Source organism: Sus scrofa, chromosome 4 (assembly GCF_054392235.1).
Source record: "Sus scrofa isolate SSC_HxYL_T2T_F1_AM1 chromosome 4, Sscrofa_HxYL_maternal_Yorkshire_Landrace_v2.0, whole genome shotgun sequence".
NCBI classification, from domain to species: domain Eukaryota; kingdom Metazoa; phylum Chordata; class Mammalia; order Artiodactyla; family Suidae; genus Sus; species Sus scrofa.
This window is the reverse complement of record NC_139386.1, coordinates 76230759-76251243: the sequence shown is the minus strand read 5'-3', so window position 1 is coordinate 76251243 and position 20485 is coordinate 76230759. Positions and strand designations below refer to the sequence as shown.

The 20485-nt window shown below is 41.8% G+C and overlaps 1 long non-coding RNA gene across 5 annotated transcripts in view; it reads left to right on the top strand.

Moving 5' to 3' along the window:
- LOC102158507 (uncharacterized) overlaps window positions 1–20485 on the top strand; it is a 277472-nt gene that overhangs the window by 1286 nt on the left and 255701 nt on the right. For 3 of the 5 annotated variants that reach the window (XR_014843756.1, XR_014843757.1, XR_014843758.1), the window contains exon 2: window positions 155–247. This is a non-coding gene — a long non-coding RNA (uncharacterized LOC102158507). Of the gene's footprint in view, window positions 1–154; window positions 3888–6814; window positions 6954–16956; window positions 17094–20485 lie in introns of those variants that run through there. The other 2 variants (XR_014843759.1, XR_002343299.2) reach the window with 2 other exon arrangements.

Genomic DNA, 20485 nt, shown 5'->3' with positions numbered 1-20485 from the left:
AAACCCTGTGGTTGTGTCCATTTTTTAGGGCTGAGGTAACTCAGGCCCAGAGAGGTTAAATAAAAGTCAGGTCACAGAGCTGGTAAGTAATGGAGCAGGGATATGAACTTGGTCCATCTGGCTCCAGAGTCTATGGTTCAAATTCTCCTTCCAGGACAAGGCTTGGTCTTGAGCAGAGACTGTCTCACCGGCTCCTCCTTCTCTGAGCAGAGGTCCCCCGGAAGCCCCCTTGGTACTACCTGCAAAGGTAAGTCTGAAAACACCTGATGGTGGTTACTTAGCAAGGTTCACCTCTTTAAGGAAATCAAGTTTCTTTGATAGCTGACTCCACAGTGTGATAAAGTGATGTTTTGCCCCTGCATTCCCAAAAAAACCAAATCTGGTAACATTGACAAGGTACATAACTGAGTATCTTAGGCAGTATCAGGGCAAAAATAGAGGCTTTGTAAATGCAGATCACAGGAAGTTAGAGGTTTCCTGACTTCCTCCTTCTAAGGCAAGGAAGCAGCTACAATGACATTTATACATTCAGTATTATAAAATAAAACTTATAACAATATTCATGACATTAGGTACTATCAGCTACATGCAGTTTAAAGGACTAAATTCCCTCTAGCTAAGTACTAGTATTATACATTTTTACATCTGTTTATACTTCCCTCCTTATGAGCATTTTTAAAAAAAGCACAAAGCAAGTTTCTTGGATCCATGAATTTCTTCACATAGGTCCTTTTCTCAACATTGGGATGGAGGAGGTTAGGGAGCTAAGCTACTTTTGAAATTAAACAAAAGGTCAAAGATACCTTGTTAGCCTACCCTCATTTCTATGATTTCTGAGTAAGCTATGAATGAACCCTGGTTGCAGCAATGTTAAAAGGACTGTAAAGGCAAGACTTTATCTAGGACAATGTACTAAAATACTAATTTAATAGAGCTTTTGAACTAGGCCAAATGTGCCTTTCAGATATTTCCATAAACTTTCCATTGGCTTCACCACTGGGATTTGCAAGTGAGAATTTAAGGGCAAGATTTGTCCTAAATGGGTTTTTTTTTTTTTTCCTCTTGTATTGACCTTTCACAACCTCCAGTTAAACGCTGTCCAAATTAAGTATTTCTGGACTTACATATACCTCTTAGAATATTGCTTTAAAGTTGCATTTTTATCTGCTTCCTAGAAAGTGGCTCTCATTTGTATGTAGGCTGCCTCATGTAAAATTTTATTATTTCAAACTAAAAATGAGTATTTCCTTGTCTTTATTTATCATGGCAAATTCTGCCATAGTGGAAAAAGTGAATTTCAATTCATCATGGTGATTCAGCTGTGTGTTTTCATTTTACATTTTGGTAGAATTTGTTGCAGTGCAGCCCGTGTTGGCAAATACAAGAACATTTTTTTTAAGGCATTCTGTACTCAGAGTGTTCTCAAAGCAATTCCCATATGAGTTATATTTCAACAAGCAAACAAACTGTCACTTTCATCAAACAGCTTGACTTTGTATTCCTACAGAAAAAAGTAAGCCTGGCTAGTATTTACATTGTAAATACATGGAATGAATTTATATAAGAAGTAATTTTAAATCTAGTCAAAAATAGATTAGAATTGGAAAGACTGTGTTCTGATATGGGAAAAATAATCTGAGAACATACTAGCTAAGAAACCTATAGAGTTTTTTTAAAAAACTCATTTCAGTTCTTTGCATTTTCTATCAGGATTGGTGGTCCTTAGCGCCAAATTCTCTTCTTAATAAATAGCATTTTAATAATAGCTATTGCTAAGTTTCAAATTTCCTGGTCTAGGGAGCTCATGGAATTAATGGATTTTTCCTACATCTCAAACTTAATGCTTAGAGCAACTTAAGCATGGAGAAAAGTCGAATAATTAGAGAATAACTATTGATTATGGCCGTGGCAATTCCATGGTATATGAAAGGAAATATTAATGTGATTTAGGAGTCTGGAAAGTATTAGCGAAATCAAGAAAGAAACGTGGAGGAATCACAAAGATTTAATTTATTTGCAAGATAATTTTAGTTAAATTATATTTGCCTTAAGAATCTAATGGATCTAATAGGGGTGTGTGTGTGGGGGTGCCTATAATTAAGATACTAATTTCTATGTCTTTTATGAAAACCATTCTCTTTGGGTGAATACAGGTCCCTTATCCAAATAAAAATACCCTAAAACTAGTTTCTAGCTTCCTCCAATTTCGTCAAATCTAAGTTCATAAAGCAGATGTGTGCCTTATAATAAATCATGTTACTGCAATATGCAGCTTGAATCTATTAGCTTAAATTCTTGATGGTTGATTAGAAATCATACATACCCTATATAAAATTAGTATTAGCTCAGCCCTTTTTATACTGTTGTCATTCTGACTTGACTCTATTCTGCAATTTCATAAGCACATGATAAACATTACCGAGCCTGTACCAAAAAACAAAGTATTAGCGACTTTGCCAAAAAACTTGCTAACATGGAAAACAGGGTGTGCCTCTTTATATCATTGCAATGAGATTTTATTAACCTAAAGACCACTGCCCATATATCTGAAATTCTATAATATTTCTTTTACTTTAAGAAGTATATGAGATTCATTACTTTCAAAAATGGTTGTTTAGTGTTATATTGTGGCTATACACTGTACTCCTGAATATGTTTTAACTCTTCATGGAATTGCTGCAATGCTGACTTCATCACTTGATGAGCTCATTTCTCTGCTGGCAAATTGCTTTGAGTTAGAAACAGAGACACCAATACTCTAGATATTCTAGAAGCTACTCCTCCCACACCAGAGAACACAGTAATCTAGTAAGAGAGTGAAAGTCATTTCCAAGAGGCTGTCTGAGAAATTGTATGATTCCATTTTCTCTACTTCTTTTTTTCACCGCTTCTTAATGGCATCCATCTTGTACTTAGGTCTTCCAGCTCCAACACAAAAGAGTGGACAAATGCAACTACCGAAAGACATCCTTAGTGAAGAAATTGCTTAAAAACCTAAGTGCAAATGTTTTGACCATAGGGACATATCCCAAGAGATGTGTTTTGTTTTGTTTGTTTGTTTTTCCCAAGCAAAGTCTTTATTACAGGAAAGCAGACAGCTCCCAGGAAAGCTGGGAGGGGGGAGAAGAACCCCCCTCTCTATTGTCTTATAGGGGATTTTATCCCTTAAAGATGGGGGGGTACCCTAAGAGGTGTTTTAAAATTCTCTTTCTCCAATTTGAGAAAACTGATATCAAATGTGAGCAGCTTGATAAAGTGCTTAGGCTTATGGAAAAATAAAGTCACAAACAATATTTGGGAAACTACACATAGGCTACGCACTGGGCTGAGAACTATGGCATCCTCAGCTCTGTCTTCCTGGTGACCCGGGCAGTATGGAGCACAGAGCAGATATTACATAAACGTTTGTATCTCAGGCTCTTTGCACTTGCTCGTTGTCTGCCTAGAAAATGCTTTGGTCACCTAGACCAGGACTCCTCACCTGTAGCCGTCTTGGTTTAGCCCCAAACCCTACCATACCTCTCAAGCTGAAGTGTTCTTGGTGAGCCCTCCACGCTTGGGAATGAAATGGCTATCTCTTAAAACACTGGGAAGCTGCAGGAAGGGCTTGTTTTTTATAGTAATGCAAAAGAAAGATAGTAAGATCAACGCCTTTTGGAAAAAAGGATAAATCTTTTTAAGCAGCATGCAACCCAAAGTGTTCATTGTTTTCTTAATGACAGGTAGGGGTTGCCCATTTAGCATTCTTCCATCACATGCTGTGGGCAGCCGTGAATAAGCTGAAGTGAGAAATTTAAAAGCAAGCATAGGAGTTCCCATCATGGTGCAGCTGAAACGATTCTGACTAGGAATCATGAGGTTGTAGGTTCGATTCTTGGCCTCACTCAGTGGGTTAAGGATCCGGCATTGCCGTGAGCTGTGGTGTAGGTCGCAGATGTGGCTCGAATCCCACATTGCTGTGGCTGTGGTATAGGCTGACAGCTGTAGCTCTGATTTGACCCCTAGCCTGGGAACCTCCATATGCCGTGGTTGTGGCCCTAAAAAGACAAAACAAACAAAAAAGCACCATTGTATGAATCTGTGCAGTGAATATGCTAGCCTGAGGTAGAGAATTACGGTAAATGAATACTTACTTAAAAATGTGAAATCCGACCAATTGTAAACAGATAAACTGGCAGTGCTCTGCCTTTAGAATGAGAACCTGAAAATAACGATGTAATTTCCAAATTGGGCCAACAGGGGACGGGGTGGGGGGTCATCTGACACAAATCTAGATAGAAAGAAGATGTTTATCCTATTAGTCAAGTTTGCCTGAGTCTTTTTTTTTTTTCTACTTGCTAGTTAGACGTAGCTCTAACCCCAGAATTGTATCCTGTGCTATGTATATTGGTGGACACATGAGCCTATATAGTGAGAATCTGTTCAGTTTCATATAGGTGATTGCATATATGTCAGTTCAGGTTTTCATCTAATCCTTAAAGTCTCAAGTTCAAAGGATCACTTCAAGTAGTACAGATTTATAACTGGACCCATTAGACTCAAATTCAGGTTTTCAAAAGAAGCAGATTTTATAAGCAGCAGCTCTCACTGAGTTACGCGGTGTGTGCAGTCTGACCATGACTCCAGCAGTTGTAGAGGAGAGGTGACCTTTGCCCAGAACTGTCATGTGCCCCCCATGCTCTTACCATCCTTTGCCTCAAAGCATCAAGGAACATGCAGGATCCCTCTGCCCCTCTCCCTTCATCGTCCAATGACTTTCCGCCTTCAAAGCTGCCCATGATGGTGTGATGGTAACTCCGTTTCACTGTGGTACACATGGGAAAAAAGGAAAGAGGGGGCGTGAGAGTGTGGTGCCTGCTGGTCCCTTACCCCCTGGCCTTTTCTCCCTGGCCTGTCAACAAAGCAGACCCAGATATTTTCAGCCTGGGAGACATGGTGGACTCAGAGCTAAAATGCTTTCCATGGCTGAGGCTTAGAAAGCAGAGGAAGCATCCTGGAGTTGCTGGGAAGACTGTCCATGAAGCAAACAAAAGCCCTCTTTCCTCCTAGCCCCACACGTGGCACCCCTAGTAAAAACATGAGGGGAAAGGGTGACAGGATGGCAGGTTCAGCATGACTGGCAAAAAAACTGGCCCGGCCTGGCTCAGATCTTACAGAATAACAGCTCTGCAAATAAATAAGGTGCCAGGCCAGAGAGACTGGCCAAAAATATTCTCTTTTGGGAGTGGGGGGTGGGGAGATCTTACCAACAGTCAACATCTTCAAGGAAGCTGGGCAGACACAATCCATCTCTGGGGCCCACTGCTCTCCCCACTTCCGAAGCCCCTCACTCCAGACGGGGTACGCCTTTTGTCAGTTCTAGCAGGAGTGGAAAGTTTCTTTCAATTGCCACCATCAGCAGTTTAAAGAACTCCATATTACCCCTCTGTTCCCATTTTGACACTTGACCACAGACCCTACAGAGTTGGCTGGCCCTCAGGTCATCGGTTGCTAATGGAATAACATTTTGTGATAGATGTTCTCTAAGATTCCAATCCCATAATTTGGCAGCTGCTCTGAAAGCTCTTCCCTTGTTTTCTAAGCATCCAGAAGCAGAGGCAGAAGCAGAGGCAGAACCTGGAGAGGGAAGTGGCATCTCTCCCACCTTGTGTGGTCAGGCCAGTGATGTGGCTGAGGGGTGCTTTCCCCAACACAGCATCTGATGCTTCCTCTGTCATTTCCTCCTTCCTTATCTTCAACTCTTCCCACTTGGAGAGCCCTGATAGAAGAGCTGGGAGAAGGCATCTAGATGTCCACGTCTTCACCTGTGGCTCTTTGAGCAATAGCCACGCTTCTAGGACAGTAGGGAGCAGAGCCCCAGGAGTCTCCAGGCCAGCACCTGGCTCCACCTCTATGTCCCCACAGCACCCTCTCCAACGGTGAGTCTTGGCACCCAAGGCCTCCCTCTCTCTGCGGTCCCCTCTCGGTGATCAGGAAGGCTTTGGAAGAATGGGGAGCAGTACTTCCTATGACACTTGGGGGCACTAGGCAGGCTGCCCAGTGACCAAAGAATGCTCACCATCTCCTTCATTTCGAAGTGGGGTTTCCTGTCCTCAAATCTTATTATTTTCAGGGCTGTGCAGGCCAGAGAGTATTTGGACATGTGCTAATAGGGTAACCCCTGCTTTAAGGGTTTTCTTTCCCTGCATTTTTTGAGACTTTAGTAGTTTTCCATAGAGACATGAAGGTGTCATCAGGGCTTTATCTTTTAGTAGCATGACCTGTTTTCCTAAAAGCTGATTTTGATGGGAGGGCAAAATATGGACTCTGAAGATCTGAGTGGGAGAAGTAGCTAGAATAAAGAGTTAAGGACCTATGAGAGGTAGAATTCTTTTTTTTTTTTTTTTTTTTTTTTTTTTTTTGGCCGAACCTGTTGCCTGCAGAAGTTCCCAGTCAAGAATGGAACCCTTGCCAGTGACCTGAGCCCCAGGGGTGACAGTGCTGGATCCTTAACCACTAGGTTATCTGTTGCAAGACATGTTTCTACAATATTTTCTTAGCCTCTTTGCTGAATACTCCATCTTGTCCTGCTTTACTTTATCCCATCTTCCTGCTTGAAAAACAGTCACAGTGCTGGTAAATGACTTAAGCTTAAGAACAAAGACCTAAAGGCATAAGTTATTCATGGGGTCAGCTGAATGAGGACATAATGCGTTGGTCTATACATTAAGAATCTGTTCAGAAAGTACTGTTCAGGAGTTCCCATCGTGGCTCAACGGAAGTGAATCTGACTAGTAGCCATGAGGACACAGGTTCAATCCCTGGCCTTGCTCAGTGGGTTATTGATCTAGCATAGGTCACAGATACCATTCAGATCCAGCGTTGCTGTGGCTGTGGTGTAGGCTGGCAGCTGCAGCTCCGATTCAACCCCTAGCCCGGGAAACCTCCCCGGGTGTGGCCCTAAAAAAAAAAAATAAGAAGAATACTATTCAGATAATTTGGGCCAATTCCTGAATACAAAAACTAGGGGAAATCTTATTTCCCATAATTCTATTAATGTTTCCTATCTTCTCACTTGTAACTTTGGCATTGCAGCCTTTTAAAAATTTTGTCCCTACATGATTATAATAAGCTTTTTCAGCATCTTTACTACTGCTTTTTGTATATGAGTTAAGATTACTCCAGTTACGGTAAGATTTGCTCTCAGTTTCTTGATTCTTAAATAATGACATCTGCACTAATCTTTTCCAAGGAAGCTGAATGTATGTTTTAATCTGTAATCATGGAACATTATCAGTTCTATTCAAAATTTTAATGAGCACCCATCAAATTTTAACCTTGTGAAATGACTCATTTTCTTTATGCATTACTGCTGAGATTGTATAATTAAGGTAATGCTACTCATCCCAATTAAACTCTGGAACCTTAGGATAAATTAGACAGGCTGGTGCAAGAACCTTTCATATTCCAATTCAGAAATACATGGATAACTGTTCCCTGATTGAGGTCAAAAGCCTATGGCTCCTGAAGACATTGGAGTGACAAGGGAAAAGGGCATTTAACTAGGAGTGTCACAAGGCCAATTCTGCCCCTAACTAGTGCTGTGGAACCCCCAGAAATTCCCCTGGCCTCTCCAGGCTCCATTACCCATATGTAAATGCTGTCGTGGTGAAGCCCGTCCACCTTCATGATCTGATGAAAGCTATGGACTGTCGTAAGAAATATTCTTATAGCCGTGAAGTGTTCTGGTCGATTTTAGGGATTCATGTACCTAAGATTACGAATATCTGAGGTTAGCACATGTAAACTATTACATTTAGAATGCATGGGCAGTGAGGTCCTGCTCTACAGCACAGGGAACTGTGTCCAATGATAGAACATGGTGAGGGCTGACTTGAGAAAAGGAGTTCCTGTCGTGGCGCAGTGGTTAACGAATCTGACTAGGAACCATGAGGTGGAGGGTTCGATCCCTGCCCTTGCTCAGTGGGTTAAGGATCCGGCGTTGCCGTGAGCTGTGGTGTAGGTCACAGACGTGGCTCGGATCCTATGTTGCTGTGGCTGTGGCATAGGCCAGTGGCTACAGCTCCAATTCGACCTCTAGCCTCGGAACCTTCATATGCCGTGGGAGTAGCCCTAGAAAAGGCAAAAAGAAAAAAAAAAAAAGGAAAAGGAATCTAAATATGTATGACTGGGTCACTGTGCTGTAAAGCAGAGATTGACAAAACATCGTAAATCAACTATACTTTAATTTTTTCAAAAGTGAAAAAAAAAAAAAAACAATATCTACACAGGAAGATAAAGTTTCTTCTACCACCTACATTCTGTGGTGTTAAGCCATGGTAGTTAGTGAGACTGGTTTCTTACATTTTCTTGGTCTAGTCACAGGGTTTGTGGCTGAGAATGAGAAATGGCAAATGGGTTATATCGCTATCTTTTAACCATGGCAACTTTGAATACTCTCAGTCTGTGAAGATAGTGCTTAAGACAACTAGGTAAGATAAAAAGGTGGCTGACAGTGGAATGATCCTAGCAGTGGTTCCATGGATTTCCTTAGTTGACTGACTTTGATACGAGATGACACTTTTCTGGAGCATGCAATGAGATAGTCAGTGAGAAAGTCCTTTGGAAACTACAAAGTGCTTGACAAACAACTGTTTCCATCTTCCTTTCTTTTTTTTTGCTTTTTTTGTTTTTGTTTTTGTTTTTGTTTTTTAGGGGCCACACCTGCAGCATATTTAAGTTCCCAGGCTAGGGATCAAATCAGAGCTGCAGCTGCCGCTGACCTACACCACAGCCACAGTCACACCAGATCCGAGCTGCATCCAAGCAGTTTGTGGCCACGCCAGATCCTTAACCCAATGAGAGAGGCCAGGGATTGAACCTGTGTCCTCATGGATACTAGTCGGGTTTGTAACATGCTCAGCCACAATGAGAACCCTTGTTTCCTTCTCTTTTTCTTAATGGCAGATTTATACTATAAAAAGTATAACATTTTTCAATGTCAGTATCCCTACACCTGCTGGATCTGGGGGAAACGATCTGCACTGGCTAAATGTTACTCAGCACTTTTTGAAGGTATATAAAATTGGTACCAGTATGACTTTTTTGCCTTTTCTCTCTTTCACTGTCCACTTTCCTTCCTCTTGAAATGTCACATACTACCCTGTGAGCTACAGGAGGGAATAGGTGTCATTTAACTCCACCGTGCCCAAGTTAGCCTATATCTGATGTCATAAAGATCTAACATTGGGGGAGTTCCCGTTCCCATCGTGGCGCAGTGGTTAACGAATCCGACTAGGAACCATGAGGTTGCGGGTTCGGTCCCTGCCCTTGCTCAGTGGGTTAAGGATCCGGCGTTGCCGTGAGCTGTGGTGTAGGTCGAAGACACAGCTCGGATCCCGCGTTTCTGTGGCTCTGGCGTAGGCCGGTGGCTACAGCTCCGATTAGACCCCTAGCCTGGGAACCTGCATATGCTGTGGGAGCGGCCCAGAAATGGCAAAAAGACAAAAGAATAAAAATAAAAAGAAAAAAGAAAAAAGCAGAATTAAATTTGATTAAAAAAAAAAAAAAGATCTAACATTGGCAGTTTCATCTCCTCCCACTCGTCTATACACTGTGCAGCCCATGCTACAGAGTCTACGGAGTGCGTGTGTCTTGCCAGCTCCTATACCAGATGCACATGGACTCGGTCTTCAAGCAGCTCATGTGGTTTTGGAGGGAGACTGGCACACACACCCACTGTCACCGCACAGTCGCTGCCTCCTCCTTCTGCCCGCAAAGGTGGGTGATGCAAAGGCAGACAGGTCAGGAGGAGGCAGTTTCTGTGGGTCCATGCAAACCACAGAGAATCAGGACCAGGGCTGCACTGTCTTCAGGTGCATGTTGTTCAACCTCTTCAACTTACAAATGAGAAAAGCAATTCTCGAAGAGTGAGTGACTTGCAAAGGCTGAAGAACCAGGGAACATATGACCAGAGCTCAAGGCTCTTGACTACAGAAGCCTTCTCAGCAAGGGCGGTGTTGCTCCGGTGGGGGGAAATTGGTCCTTGGGGGCAAAAAATTTTAGATATTATAGTTGTCACCTCCAAAGGGCCAGCTTTACAATGAGATATAGGTGGTATTAAATTTTCATGGGATGGAGGGATCATTATAAAAACATCTCTAAAAAAAGCCCTTCCCAGAGTAGGGGAAAATAGGTTTGTTGTTTTTTTTTTAAGTTGACTTGACTGTAGTAGTTTCATGAATGTAAGTCTAAACTCATCAAATGGTAGGTATTTAATAAATGCAGTTTTGAAGATACCATTTATATTTCAACAAAGTTGTTTAAAATGTTGGAAAACACCAGCTTCCAGCCAGTATATTACATCACAAATTGAGAAATAAACATCCCTCCATATTGACACCTCATCTTTACTCCATGGTCCTGAATATTAATTATTTTATTGTCTAGTTTTTTTTTTTTTTTTTTTTTTTTTGCTTTTTAGAGCCGAACCCTCGGCATATGGAAGTTCCCAGGCTAGGGGTCCAATTGGAGCTGTAGCCGCCAGCCTACGCCACAGCCACAGCAACTCGGGATCCGAGCCATGACTGCAACCTACATCACAGCTCACAGCAATGCCAGAGCCTTAACTCACTGAGCAAGGCCAGGGATCGAACCTGCATCCTCATGAATGCTAGATTAGTTCCTGCTGAGACATGACGGGAACGCCTGTCTAGCTTTCTTTCTTCCTTTTTCTTCTCTATTTTTTTCTCTTTTTCTTTTTCTTTAATTCTTTCTTCCTCCTCTCCAACCATTACATTCTATAAAGGCTAATTTGTTGTGAGTGAACTACCTATGTTGTGGCACTATGCTTTCTGATATGGCTTAATTAACACTGTGAAACTTGTCTGAATTATCAGATGTAGTAAACACAATCCCTTAACTTTAACTTTGTTCTCTAAAGACAAACCCATATTTAAAAACCAAATTCAGGAGTTCCTGTCATGGTGTAGTGGAAACGAATCCGACTAGGAACCATGAGGTTGCGGGTTTGATCCCTGGCCTCGAACAGTGGGTTAAGGATCTGGCGGTGCCATGAGCTGTGATGTAGGTCATAGAAGTGGCTCGGATCCCAAGTTGCTGTGGCTGTGGTGTAGGCCTACAGCTGTGGCTCCAGTTCGACCCCTAGGCTGGGAATCTCCATATGCTGTGGGTGCGGCCCTAAAAAGCAAAAAAGAAAAAAGAAAAACCAAATTCATAAAGGCATCCCAATTTACCAGGAAAATGTTTTGTGATTAATATGTAGTAGCAGACATTAATGAGCAATGAATTTTCACTATGTGATTGTTATCCGATTTTTAAAAAGCAAAGACATTGCGGTACTAATCACTCAAAGTCACACTTGCATAGTTGGGTCTACATGTCTAATAAGTGGCAGGTTCAGGATCTGCCTGGACACAAGCTTTGCCCTCCACGCCACACTAATCATTACCCAAACTTGGAGACTGTCTGGGTGGTTGCGCCGTTGAGTTCTTGTTTCCTTGTTCATGTTAAATCAGGGGAATTATGACCCAGTTCCTGAGGTCTTCTGTACATATATTTCCATGAGCTTGGAAAACTTGAGGAGCTGGAATAGTGATGTGATAGGACAGGGTGGGGTGATGACAGACCCAACACAAAGGTAGATTAAGAATTCTGAAAAAGATAGACAGAACCACACTGGGAAGTTGATATATATGCTTTGGAGGCCGTAGGTTAAGAGCAATTATGGAATAGAAATTTTCAAGCATGGCTAATGTTGACTTAGCTACTCATGAGTAACCTTGCAGAGAGGCAGCCTGCGTCCTATATCCTGGTGAGAAGAAATGCTGGACCGCCCTGGACCCCTGTCCAAGGTGCTATCTGCCTCTATGAAAGATGTGTGTGTTAGGGTCCTATGAGAGGCAGATGCTAAGACACAGTCAGATACACAGGAAGTATATCAAGGGACACACATGCGAAGGGTGAAGTGTTAGAGAGCAAGAGGAGACAGGCTTCTTCCTCCTGTGACAGCTCTGCCTGTTGTGTGTGGAGAGTGAAAAGGAAAGATGGTTGTGTAAATATAGTCATAGGTTGTTCAGAGCAGCTCTCAAGAAAAGTTTCAGCCAGGCCTATGAGATTTTCCAGAAGAGTCTGACCTTTTGAATTCAAGTGGCCCAACTCTAGTGCACTTGCCATGTTCGGTCTTTCGAGGGAAGGAGTGGCCTCCATGTAAATGCCACAGCAAATCCAAAGGTGTGGCAGCCAGAGCTATTGGCACAATGAGCTCCTCACAGCAGCATCTCTTGAAAGGCTGTCTGAGTGGTGTATCTCCATGATAACAAAGGCACTTACTCTGGGTCATTTTCAACGACCTCACAAGGTAGTTGTCATTATCCCCACTAAAAGATGGAGAAACATGTTCAGAGAGGCTAAGCCACTTTCCAGAAGCCACACAGCTTGTAAATGGTAGAGACAGGACTTGAATCTGGGCTATTCTGTTCAAATATGTTCTCTTTAGCATAGATAAAACTTTACTGAGGTCTTGATAGATTCTCAGAAGTAGGCAGGGGAAGCTTTGCCTTTACCCTAGGCAGTAAGAAGGGGGTTTCAGAACACACCGCTTCATGGATAGGAAGTAAAACAAATTAGCAGAAACTAGATGGGATCAACTGAGACATTCTTCTATATAAAATTCATGGTTTTAACTGTTTATGAGGCTCCCTGGTTTATAACTTGAAAGAATTTCAAATTTTACTGATTCGCACATTGGAATCTTTTAGGTATAGGCAAGATGATATTCCTGAATGATCTACTTAGCTACTGAGAGATGCTTCTAGCTCACTTCCCAATCTTGTCTTCACTTGGCTTTCTTTTGCTGAGTCATTGTCCCATATTCAGAAACACTAGCGAGGTGAAACCAATTCTATTTCATTTTGAAAAATGGCCAAAAAAAAGAAACTACTGCTAATGCTGATGATGGAAGTGAAATGCCTAAAAAAAAACCTGAGCTGAAAATGAAACATTCTGCATAAACTAGAAGGCAAGGTCAAATTTCATGTGGAACAGTCACACCAATGATGAGTACAGTACAGTGTGTGGTCTTATGGAATGGTAAGAAAAGGACATTTATGACACTGTTTCAAGAGCATTCTCTGACCTCAGCCATAATTGTTGTCAAGTAAGAGAGGGATCTTTAAGGGACAAAAAGGAAGAGGCCACTCTGCTGTATTTTATGGGAAAAATGATAGGTTATTGAGGCATTTATGAATTGGGGGATTCCTTGAATTGGACCTCCCCCCAATTCATAAATGCCTCAATAACTTACCTCAAAAAATGTTAAGGTCCAGAGATCCGGTCATGGTGCAGAGGAAACGAATCCAACTAGGAACCATGAGGTTGCAGGTTCGATCCCTGGCCTCCCTCAGTGAGTTAAGGATCTGATGTTGCTGTGGGCTGTGGCGTAGGTTGCAGACGCTCCTCTGATCCTGAGTGCTATAGGACGGCGGCTATAGCCAATTGGATCCCTAGCCTGGGAACCTCCATATGTGGGTGTGGCCCTAAAAAGCAAATAAATAAAATATTTTTAAAAAGTAAAATAAAATATTAAAAAAATATATTAAGGTCAAGTATCTACTATGTCAGGGCTTCTTGATTTCTCTCTCAAGACTTGCTCCTCCCTCAGTGTTGTCTGTTTCTAAGAATGGCACCACAGTTCAGCCAGTATCGATCTTGAAGCTCCTGTTTTTCTCACACGGCTCATTTAAATCATCCACAAATTCTTCAGGCTCTAAATTGGAAATGTATCCAGTATCATGGTTCTTCTCACCACCTCTACCACAGCAAATCCTCCCCTAGCTACCACCATCTCCTGGAGGAGCCCCCAGTGGTCTCCCAGTGTCTGCATGTGCCCTATGGAATGTCCACCCCGCAGCATCCAGGGCAACAGGCAGGTGGTATAAGCAGATCTAGGAAAACCACAGACAGCCTTCAGAGGCTTTCTCCCTGGTTTAGGATAAATCACAATCCTGTTCATGGCTCTAAAGCCACACATGATCCAGTCCCTGGCTCTCCCTCTGACTTTCTCTCCTCCCTTGCGCAGTCTCTCTATTACCTTTTTTAAAGAAGACACACATGTTCCTGCCTTGGGGCCTTTGCACTTGCCTACATACCCATTACGGCCCTCTCTTTCTTAGGTATCCATTCAGAGGTCACCAACACAGAGAGCCCTTCCCGGATACGTCCACGGCCTTTCACGCTGATAATCTCTACTGTCTTAGCCAGCTTTACTTTCTCCATTGTACTTATCACCACAGCATCACACTGTATACGAAAATATCTTTCTTTTTCTCTTTCTTTCTTGTCTTTTCTAAGCCCACACCCGCAGCATTTGGAGGTTCCCAGGCTAGGGGTCTAATCAGAGCTGTAACCACCGGCCTACACCACAACCACAGCAACGTGGGATCCACCCTGCATCTTTGACCTACACCACAGCTCAGGGCAATGGGGGATCCTACACTGAGCGAGGCCAGGGATCAAACCTGAAACCTCATGGTTCCTAGTCGGATTCGTTAACCACTGAGCCACAACGGGAACTCCCATATACCTTTCTACTTGTGCATTTATTCATTATCTGTCTCCCAACATGGAACCATAAGCTCCAGGAACAGAAGAGGAGAGGAATTACCTCATTCACTGCTGTCTCTGCACCACCTAAAACAAGGTGATACACCTTGTTATGAAATAAATAAATGAATGAGTATCTGGATAGTATGTGTCCTATCTTTAATAGTCATTTAGAATAAGTAGAGCCTGGAAAGGAGATAGAGCATCAGTGGACCACTGTGGTGAGCTTGGTTAGAGATTCTAGTTCCATTTCTTGTCCTGGATCAAGCCACGGCTTCCTGACCCCTTGAAAGTACTGGGTGTAGCATGCTGGATGTCAGCCTCCAGCAGGCTGGGATAACCACGATGGGGTGGTGGTTCATGTGAAAGGCTGGGAAGAGGAAGGTGTGGGGAGACCTGAGCTGGGGTACAAAGCAGGCTCAGAGGAGACATCACATCCTAGTCATAAACCAACGGGTAAGGATCGTTAAGACTGATGGGTGAAATTTTCGTATTTCCCTGAATGACTTTTGCATTGCGTTATACAAGTAAGCATTTTTCTAATTATCCCTGAAGACTTCCCTTTTTATTAAAGTTTAGATAACTTTCACAATGAATCTACAGTATTTATATTGCCATTGTTTATTTTGAGCGATGACAAACAATTTCACTCTCATTGCACAAACTACTAGTAGCTAAAAACAGCATAGACTTAAATTATGCTGAGGTAGCCAAGTCACCTTTTTCCCGAGATAAAGCTAGTGTAGACATTGACATATTAGAAGCCAATGAGTATACTCTGTCTTCATATTTGGAATTTCTATCGCCTGTCTGAAACTTAGCAAAGAGATTACTGACAGCTGAAGAAAAATATTAATTTATGTTTAAAAGGTAATCATTAGTCAAAATTACTTATATCAAATTCAAAATAAATTTAAAATGGGTAACACTTTTTTTATTCAGTCAAGGGAACTAATAACTTGCTCTATTGATATGCTTATTGAAATTTGATCTCACTTGAGTTATTCTTCAGTTAACTTCATATAATTTTCTCCATTTTCTTGTATAGCTAGCTGTATAATTCTCAAAGAGAGTCAAGTAATACCTTTTAAAAAATCTCTGGCCTCGCTCAGTGGGTTAAGGATCCAGTGTTGCTGCAAGCTGCGGTATATAGGTCACAGATGCAACTTGGATATGACCCCTAGCCTGGGAACTTCCATATGCCGCAGGTGCAGCCCTAAAAAGAAAAAAAAAAAAGATAATTAAAAAATATCCTGGTCGTGGCAAAAAAAAAAAAAAAAAAAAAAAAAAACAATAGCTACAGATTAACAATGCATTGATTTCCCTTCTCAAATAGTGCTGTCTAGGAGACCTCTCCTTCCAGAAGGAGAGCATAGATGCAGTTTTCCTAGGTATTTACCTAAATGAGTTGAAACATGTATACACAGAAAATTGCACATGAATGTTTATAAAATCTTTGTTCATACTTCCCAAAACTTGGAAGTAATCAAGACACGTCCTTCAGTGTGTGAATGAATAAACAAACCATGATACATCCATGTGATGGAATGTTATTCAATGTTGAAAAAGAATGAGCCACTGAAGCCACAAAAAATCATGGAGGAATCTTAAAGGCATATTGCAGAGTAGAGGAAGCCAGTCTGAAAAGGCCATCTACTATGTGATTCTAGCTACAAGGCCTTCTGGAAAATGCAAAACTATAGGGACAGTGAAATAACTAGTGGTTGTTGAGAATTTGCAGGGGAGGGAGGAATGAGTAGATGGAGCACAAGAGATTTTTTCAGGCCATGAAACTCTTCTACGTGACACCGGCATGGCAGGGACGTGACGTCATGCATTTGTCAAACCATAGAATGTACAACACAAAAGTGAACCCTAATATAAATGATGAGCTTTTGTTAATAATAATGCATCAATATTGGTTTATCAGTTGTAACAAATGTTCTACACTAGTGTAAGACATGAATAATAGGGGAATTCTGGGGAGAGAGTGAAGGGAAGGAGTGTGTGGGAACTCTACTCACTACAAGAGTTTTCCATCAACTCAATCCCTTTCAAAGTCTGAATTTTTCTTTGCTTTGAAAAATGACACAGTTATATGCTGTTTATAATATATTCAGTTAAACTATAACTATATATATAGGGTAAAAGTAAAAGAATGGAAAAAGATGCAGCATGCAAACATGAGTCAGAAGAAATCAGATAAAGCCAACTTGAGGGCAAAGAGAATTTCCAAGTACAGAGAGAACCAAAAGGGTAGATAGTCAATCCACCAAAAAGACCTAGCCATAGAGTTCCTGGGCATTTACTCTGGAGAAATGAAAATGATGGGATATTTCTATATCTCAGTTGCAGTGATGGTACACGAATCTACACGTGTGGTACAAACAGCACAGAACTGTACACACATGTTGTACCAGTGCCGGTGTCCCGGGTTTGATGTTGGACCATAGTTCCACAAGTTGTAACCATTGGGAGAAACTTAGTAAAAGGTAAAACTCTGTATTATTTTTGAAGTCTCCTATAAATCTTAATTATTTAAAAACAAAACTTGACAAAGATGATACTGGTTGAGAAAGTGATTTTGGTATAGTTTATGTCATCTGAGTTGATTTCACGTGTAGTCCTGCCAGCTGCTACTTCATAATCTCCGAGGAACTTCCTTAAGTGACACAACGTGAGCTCTGCCAGCTGTCACTTCTGAGTTTCCGATGAACTTCATGGCACCCTTGCCAGCTGCGGCCCTGGGCTCACCATTAAACATCGCAAAGCAGCCCTTGACAAGTTCTTACAGGTGTAACTTTTCCATCAAAGGCATTTCTTTCATTTTGCCTTTTGAAGTACTTGAAAGATGTGATTTGACCTTTACTTACTTATTTTTCAAAGGATCTGAGGTGTCCGTTTTCTCCATTTTTCTACTTGATTAGTTCAGTTAACTTTCCCAAAGGAGAGACACAAAGGCAGACACTGAAAACAGGGTGTATCAGGGAACTGAACAGCCAGGTACTCAGGATGGCTGGGACCACAGATGGCAGGAATGTTAACAGCCCAGAGAAGATTTGGATATTCATGGCACAAGGGAGCAAGTCTCAAAAAAATTCCATTTTTGATTTAACTGAGTTGATGTTGTGGAATCCTGGCTGTTAGTAAGAATCGCCCCGGAGGCATCAAAAAGTAGCAATGCTCAAATCTTACTATGGCCCAGCTAAATCAGAATTTCTGTTTTAATCTGTACCAGAGACACAGGAACACCTGTGTGTAGGTGAGTTTACAGATTTCAGATGTTACAGTGGTACAGATACTATGTTAATAAGTGCTAAGGAGGAAAACAAGGTTGAAAGAGGAACAAGAAATCTCTGTGTGTTTGTTTGTTGGAGAGGTCATGGGTTAAAACTGGGTAGTCACAGAAGCTCTTCTTGGCTCTCTTTATTCTTGCTCCTCTTCATGAAACTCTTTCAATACAATACCTCACCCTTGAAAGAGGAAGTCATGTAATATATCAATGTCAACTTGCATTGGTTCAGTCAACATTATTAACATAAGGAACTTGTCTCGAGAGTAAATATTTATAAATCCAAATAATTAGGCCTGATTGCTATCTCACGGTTTAAAAGGAGCCAGAGAGAAAGTGACTCGTTGGAATTACTGTTTGCATTCAGTTCTTTGTACTAATACATGGCAACATGTTCCATAGTTCAGAATATTACTTCCTTTCCAGACTAATACATCTTGAGAGAGAAAAATTCCCTTAGGGTAAACCATTTTCTTTTTAAATATAAAATGTATGGCCTTTTGTGATGACAGAAGTATTTGACTGTTGGACAAAATAAAAGAGAAAAAAAGGAGTTCCTATTGTAGTTCAAAGGGTTAAAAACCCAACACTGTGTCTGTGAGGATGCTGGTTCAATCCTTCGCTTCCCTTAGGAGGCTAAGGATCCAGTATTGCTGTGAGCTGCGGCATAGGTCACAGATGTGGCTCAGATCCAGTGTTGCTGTGGCTGTGGTGTAGGCCACAGCTGCAGCTCCAGTTGGACCCCTAGCCTGGGAACTTCCATATGCTTCAGGTGCGGCCCTAAAAAAGGAAAAAAGAGAGAGAGAAATTAACTATGACCTCACTGTTAGCATTTTGGTTTACATTCATCTAGTCTTTTTTATCCATATACATGTGTATGTTTTTTCTTTTTTCCCCTCTCTTTCATGTTTTCATTGGTCCCCAATTTTTTTTTTTCCGCTGTACAGCATGGGGACCAAGTTACACATACATGTATACATACTTTTTCCTCCCATTGTTGTGTTGCGATGTAAGTATCTAGACTTGGTTATCAATGCTACACAGCAGGATCTCAGTAAATCCATTCCAAGAGCAATAGTTTGCATCTGTTAACCCCTAAGCTCCCTATCCCTCCCACTCCCTCTCTCTCCCCCGGGGCAGCCACAAGTCTATTCTCCCAAGTCTATGATTTTCTTTTCTGTGGAAACGTTCATTTATGCTATATATTAGATTCCAGTTTTAAGTGATACCATATGCTATTTGTCTTTCTCTTTCTGACTTATTTCACTCAGTATGAGAGTCTCTAGTTCCATCCATGTTGCTGCAAATGGCATTATGTCATTCTGTTTTACGGCTGAGTGGTATTGCATTGTGTATATATACCACATCTTCCTAATGCAATCGTCTGTCATGGACATTTGGGTTGTTTCCATGTCTTGGCTATTGTGAATAGTGCTGCAATGAACATGCAGGTGCATGTGTCTTTTTTAAGGAAAGTTTTGAAGACGTAAAGAAATGGAAAGATGTTCCATGTTCCTGGCCCCTGATTTTTTGAGGAGCCCTCTCCCCATCTGCCCTTTGATTTTGGGCTGGATCACAGTTTACACCTCCAGCTTTAAGGTCCTCTCTTCCTCTTACCCTGGGGGGCCTCTCATGAATTCCATCTGTTGCCATGGCTCCCACTGTCCTCAGTAAACTGAAACATGACCTGAGCATCTCCAAAGCTACAGATGTCTAGAACCAAATGCCTTCTGAACATCTGCATTGCCTGAAAGAAAAGAAAAATTGGCTTTGCTTTTCTTTTCTATATGCTCCTAAAATAGGGAAGTGTGCCCTGTAAATATTAGCATAAAGAAAGTTAAATGTCTCAACCCAAGGATAGGCCCTTAAAATTTTACTGGGCACACACTGATTTTTTTCAAATGTATGCTCTCAGTGCCCCTACACAAACAGCTCCTTGAAGTTCATAATCTTGTAGCAGAAGAATATCATGTCTCTCCCCTGCAGAGACCCCTCGGCAGAGCATCACTGTGTGCGTCTGTGTGGCAGGGGTGTCTTCCCCCAACCTGTTCTGCTCTGTTCTGCTAGCCCCTGACAAGTTGACAACTGGAGTGAGGGTGTTACACTCTGCTTATGTACAAAAGAAAGCCATTGTTGCATCATTTGAATGTGTTAAGGAGCTAGTGATCAGTTTCCAGTTTCTACAAAGTGCTGATTTTGCTGTATCTCCGCACAAGGGGAACGATGGAAGCACTCCCCTGGAGGAATGATGGAAGAAAACACAAAAACAGAAACTGCAGAGGTGGGGAAGAACGGGGGTGGTGTGTAGGTGGGGAGCAGTCTAGGTGAGTGGTAGGAAGCAGCGGTGATGCTGATGTTGTAGAGGATAAAATATAAAGGACGCCAGTAGAGTTCTGCTTTTGCTCTTCTTGCTATACCTGGGACCAGACAGTGCCTGCCTAGCCACACATAGAAACCTAGAGCTCTGGTCCAAGGGTCTTCTGGAGGAAAATCATGGATGTGGGTGAGGCATCATGGCAACATGGATGTCTTATGCTTAAAATTTGAGAAAAACACGCGGGACTGACTCTGGGCAGTGCTCTCCCTACCTCT